The sequence below is a fragment of the Bombina bombina genome, chromosome 4, assembly GCF_027579735.1.
Source record: "Bombina bombina isolate aBomBom1 chromosome 4, aBomBom1.pri, whole genome shotgun sequence".
Classification (NCBI taxonomy): Eukaryota; Metazoa; Chordata; class Amphibia; order Anura; family Bombinatoridae; genus Bombina; species Bombina bombina.
In genome coordinates this window covers 709954959-709961649 of record NC_069502.1, presented here as the reverse complement: position 1 = coordinate 709961649, position 6691 = coordinate 709954959, and positions in this window count along the sequence as shown.

Genomic DNA, 6691 nt, shown 5'->3' with positions numbered 1-6691 from the left:
TTATTAGTTATTGCGGTGGGGGTTGGCTGTTGACAGGTAGATATTTTTCAGGCAGTTTCGTGAGTTACGGTGTTCCCATACTCAGCACAAGGCCTGCTGCAGCTGCCTTAGTATGGTGAGGTGAAAATGGAGTAAGATTTCTCCATTTTCGCCACGTAAGTCCTTGCGCTGAATATTGGATACCGATTTGCGACGCGGTCCCTTGGTAGCTTATGGGAATAAAAATTTAGGGCGACGGGTGAAATATACACGCGTAACTTGGATGCTACGCTGTATATGTAATACCAAAATTGCGTAAAAACCGGCGTCGCCGGCTTTTGCGGGTGACGCCTCATATGTAATGGGGCCCCACATATCAACTTGTGAAACAAACTTATCTCAACTGACTAAACAGAAATATTATGCATTTGGCTGTTGGCATTGGAGCCATTTATCCTGACTACTGTCTGCATGCATATTCATATACAGAATGACTGCCACAAATATAATTGTATGCACACTGCACTATTGCTTCTGAACATATTTGTGATTTATATGTAAATTATGGAAATAATGAGCCAATTAGGACAAATCCAACATTCATCTAATGTCTGCAGGGCTTTTAAAGTCAGAGTTCCCCCTATCATAAAGAGAAGACACAATATAGGTATCAGTGTTCATTTATTTTCTTAATTTGTTCTTAAAAGAGTATTTTATCAAATGAAGTGTAACATTGGCTGCTTTACATCCACAGTAAGAGCTTGAAATAGCAACATCTATTGACTTCCATATGCTGCTAAATTAAACTATTTCAGATTCTTAATTTGTTATCTCACATATAAGGTTGACAGTAATGAAGCCTCAATAGAAAGTCACTGACTGAAACAAACAGAAATTGCTTTACACCAAAAATATCTATGATGCAATAAATTATGCAGCTATACAATTAAATTAAAATGTTTCCTCTCAACTAGAAATTCCCATAAACGATTCCGTCTTTTAAATTTGTTCCCTCATGTAATAGATCCTCAGATGCAGATTTGTATTTTGGATTAAGCCAACTATGGGGATGTCCCGAGGGCAACACACTTTAAAGGGACAGTGTACTGTAAATTTTTTTTTTTTTTTTTTTTATAAATCTTTTTATTGATACACACAAAGGTAAAGATTCACATCTTTCAAATAGTTTTACATTTCATCTCACAAGGTGTAGAAGAAAGAGAAGATACAAATCCGCATAAACATTCTCCCCAACGGGGTTGTGCTTCACCACTCAGGCTATCTGCTTCATACGGCTCTTTTTTGTTTTTAAGTGTTTTGAATAAAGCCTTTTTACTTTTATTACCCTTTTGTACTGTCCCCTATTTTTGACTCGTGGATTAAGTAGGTTTGCAGCCCTACAGCCGCAACAAACTTTTGCATTCCTTGATCTCTACTGCGCCCTTGACAGAGGCGTGTCGGCTGGGCTCCCTACTTCCGGAATCAACACTGCTGGCTGCATGGAGGAGCAGAACGGACGCTATACACAGACACGCCGAAGCAACGCTGCTCAGTGAACGGAACTTGACCCCCGCAGGAACGGTAAGCGCCACACTAGAGTATTTTCCATTTATCTGCTTTATAACCTGATGGCAACACAGACAAAATATAAACAGCCTCTCAATCTGGCTTACCTTTCACCTCACAGGGTGTATACCTGAGCACCAATAGCAGTATGGGGAAAAACGCTAAATAAATCAATCTACCATTCCTTTAAACGTTCAATTCCCCACTAAAGATGTGAGATATACTACTACGACAGTCTAGAACTCTAACTTATGTAGTCAAGGACTGTTCCTAGCTACCTTCAGCCTTCAACTGCCCTACTACAATAGGGTGCCTCTTTTTCACTACCCTTTTCTTCTAAAGCATCTTATACCGTCCTATGCTTAGTGTGTAGCTTTACCCTTGTCTTCACCTACAGATTATCTACACACAACGGACATGCCGTCCACTCAGACAGATAGTCCGCAGCAACACACAACAACAAAACATCGAAAAACAACAACCATAAACGCCAACAACAACAATAAACCATCACAGAAAAAAAAAGAAAAAAAAAAAAATTCTCCCCCTCTCCCACTCCCACAACTCAATTGGCCAGGTGTTGATATTTATTTAGCAGGGTTAGCTGCTGAAATGCCTGAGAATATTGCAGTGGAGCTATAATTTGATTTTGTATCTCCCGCGGCTGCGACAATAAAAATTTCTCCCATTTCATCATAAGTTTTTTTCAGTTTATTCTCTAAAAAGATCTGCGAGACTTTAATATCTAAGGCAAATTGATTTCTAATTTCTTAGGATTAATTGTCTCGCTACCAAAATTGCTGTATTGGCTAACTGTTTATTTTGTACCTCTTTCTCTTGTAGAAGAAAAAAAACAGCTCTTTCTTTAACTTAAAGGGACACTGTACTCAAAAAATTTATTTCGTGATTCACATAGAGCATGCATTTTTAAGCAACTTTCTAATTTACTCCTATTATCAAATTTTCTTCATTCTCTTGGTATGTTTATTTGAAAAGCAAGAATGTAAGTTTAGATGCCGGCCCATTATTGGTGAACAACCTGGGTTGTCCTTGCTGATTGGTCAGCACCAATAAACAAATGCTGTCCATGGTACTGAAGCAAACATTTGCTGGCTCCTTAGCTGAGATGCCTTCCTTTTCAAATAAAGATAGCAAGAGAACGAATTAAAATTGATAATAGAAGTAAATTAGAAAGTTGCTTAAAATTGCATGCTCTATCTGAATCATGAAAGAAAAAATTTGGGTTCAGTATCCCTTTAATCTTGTTTGGAATAAATCTATTAAGCCAATATTCTATTTTGCACCAAAACTGATAGATTTTAGGGCAGGAATAAAAAACATGTAACAGATCTGCTTCTATTGAACCACATCTTGTACATTTCATAACTGTAGCATTCTTCCATGTTGACATGGAGAGCGGAGTCAAGTACGCTCTATTCAATAACTTGATATGAGACTCTCTAAATGAAATTCCTTGCGAGTACTCTGAAACCAATGATAAGCTTTTTATAAAATACTCCCTACTTAAATTACTGAAGTCTCCACACCATTTATCAAATAACAGTGAAGTTTTGTCTTTAGCTTCAGAAGAAACAATGCTTCTATACAATAAGGATATAGAATGATTCCCTGACCGGTAAATATTAATAATCGTATCTACATTTCTTAAGCTCGCTTGATTAAACTCTGCTAATTTATTTGCATCAATAAAGTGTACTGTAAAATTGTTATTCCCTTAATGTGTTTCCAATTGTTATACCAGCTGCAGAGTATAAAATGTATGATAAATTAAATATGGTTGGGTTTGATTTTGCATATGAAATAGCTGGTTTTGTTCTTTGATAAAAACAACCCATTAAAATGAAAGGAAATCAGATATCCTTATTTTATCACCTGCCTCTATACCAAAGCAAACATTACTTAGATAGCACAGTTTATTACTTATCTCTTCTTACCCCCTTTGGGAGTGTAATTTATTTTGCTGGCTATTTTTACACAACATTTTAAAGCCTATACTTAAGTATAGAAACTTTCAGTATAGTTAGGTATACCACGGGCAAAATCAGCTATTTAAAATACAGGTATAAAGGTAAATTAGCAATTTGTAAACATTTTGATACACTCCAGCAGGTAAAATGGATCATCGGTAACAAATTAGGGTAGAAAAATTTAGGGTACACTATCCCTATAAGGGGAAGCACTATGGCAATGTTTTTGTATTTATTTTATCACAAAACAATGATCCTAGATGTCTAGTGTGGTATATGCTTCCATGTGTATCTGGCCTCTAGTTGTAAGAAATATATCAGGTGAAATATGAGATAAAACTGTTGATGTGAGGGGAGTCAGGGGCTGCACAAAAGCTATAGTAAAGGAAAATTGTACTCAAAATTAAACTTTCATGATTCAGATAGGGCATGTGATTTTAAACAACTTTTCAATTTACTTTTATTATTAAATTTGATTTATTCTCTTGGTATTCTTTGTTGAAAGCTAAACCTAGCTAGGCTCATATGCTAATTCCTAAGCCCTTGAAGGCCGCCTCTAATCTCAGTGCAGGTTGACAGTTTTTCACAGCTAGACAGTGCTAGTTCATGTGTGCCAAATAGATAAAATTGTGCTCACTCCCATGGAGTGACTCAGGAGTCAGCACTGATTGGCTAAAATGCAAGCCTGTCAAAAGAACTGTAATAATGGTGCAGTCTGCAGAGGCTTAGATACAAGGTAATCACAGAGGTAAAAAGTCTATCAATATAACTGTGTTGGTTATGCAAAACTGGGGAATGGGTAATAAGGGGATTATCTATCTTTTTAAACAATAACAATTCTGGAGTAGACTGTCCCTTTAAAAATCTGTTTTAATGAATGGCAGATGCTCCTACAGATTGTGGGTTTACTAACACTATGTCAGGAAACTGTCTACAATACAAACTTTAAAGGGGCATTTCAAATGCATAGTATATATCAGCACATAAGAACTTCTTTGCAGAGAAGGTAAAGTGGTAGCTTTTACAGTGCACAAGGCATAGGGAGAATACATTTGTTTGCCATATCCACCTGCACTGAGACACTGCCCCTGCTCAGACAGCCAGCTATGATGCATATTGTAGATGAATGTCTGAATACGTATGCAGGTGGCACTGGCATATGTGCATATGCTCTATATGCCACATACACAATAACTTTTTTGAAACTCTAATATATCTTGTTTATTAGTAAAAGTTTATTGCAAAAATGTTTTATTCTAGACGGAAATGTTTTAAAATAACTGATAAAGACAGCAAATGTTACTGTGTAATGTAATACTTTATTATAATGTGTAACATTAGGTTTAACCTATAAAGGAACATAAAAATACAAAATATGCATGCTCTTATATGTTAGAGCATTATATTTCCACCCTATTGTTTGTATATAATAATGTGCACAGAACCTGAAAATTAGTTAAACACATAATTAAAGTCAGCTCCAGAGTAGTAATGCACTACATGGACCTAGCTAAATCTATCTGGTGAGCCAATAACAAGTGGTATATATATGTATGTAACCACCAATCACCAGCTAGCTCCCATTAGTGCTTTGCTGCACCTGAGCCTATCAACCAAGGATACAGAGATAACAAAGTAAATTTGACAACAGAAGAAAATTGACAAGTCCCTTCAAATCACTTGCTTTGTCTGAACCATAAAAGTTTAATTTTGACTTTGATGACATTGTTATAAAACAACAACACATTCTATCATCATTGGGGAAGAAGTTTTATAACACATAATACCTTAGATATTTCTTTGTGACCATAGTTGTGTTCTCAGTGTAAAAAGCCATTGGTCAGCATTACCTCTCATGTATACACACTGGAAATAAATTACAACATAAATCAAAGCATCTGGTGCTATAATTCCCTAAAGAAGTGTCAGGAATGCACTAAAAACATTGTAGCACAGCTGGGTTACAGCTGGACATAAAAAGGTTAATTTCAACTGACCAGTAGAATATATGATCTTTCAGCTGTAAAAGTTTATCAGAAAAATACTGAAATAAAAAGAAAAGAATAAACCTGCTTTATTCTCTCCCTTTAATTACACCACTGGCCAGACCCAGAACTAGATAGACCTTGGAGCTAAAATACAAGAATAATTAATTTGGTTCTGTCTTATTGAGGACTTGCAGGGGTAAAACACATGTATTATTAACATTGTCAATACATTTGCTTTTAGCCCAGATTACTTTTACTGGGAGGACTGAGCATGCAGTGTCAAACAAACAATTATGTAATTAATGGATGTTACAGTACATTCTCCTTAATTTTTTTAAATGAGAATCTGTTCTGTTTAATACTGTGCTTGTCTGTCAAACTGGGGTTATTTGTGGGAATAAGGAGGGTACTTACAAAAACAAAATAAAACACACTTGTAGTACAAAAAATTATTAGGGGGTAACTAGAATCTGCAGAGCCTCAAGTATGAAACATAAGCCATCTGCTAGCAATAAAAACTCTGTTTCCTGGACAAAGAGTTTGTTATTGGAGGTTATGCAAGAGGAACTGGTGGGGGAATTCACCTTCTACTATCAGTAAGTCAAAGATAGAAACAAAGATGATGACTGTAGATAAAATTATGCTTAACAGGACCACTGATGTCAAAATTAAACTTTAATGGTTCAGATTAAGCACACACTTTTAAATAACTTTCCAATTCACTTCCCTTATCTAATTATGCACAATGTTTTTATATGCACACTTTCTGAGGAACCAGCTCCTACTGAGCATGTGCAAAAGTCACAGTATACATGTATATACATTTTGTGATTGGCTGATGACTGTCACGTGATGCAATGAGAAGGAAAATATAATTAACTTTAAAATGTATCAGAAAAAAATCTACCACTCATTTGAAATTCAAACTACGTGCTTTTTCATTGTCTTTTTATTATGCATTTATTAATTATGTTATTTTACTGTGTTCAGTGGTTCCTTTAATTAGAATAGTCTTATGCTTATTCCAGGAATTTTTGCAGTCCCCCAAAGTTTTTGTCTTTATCACCTCTAATGTTAAAGGGCCATTATAGTGTTAAAATTAAATACTCTAATACTTGAGACCATAGTGGATGAATTAATAAATAAATAACCAATTAGTAATAATCTATT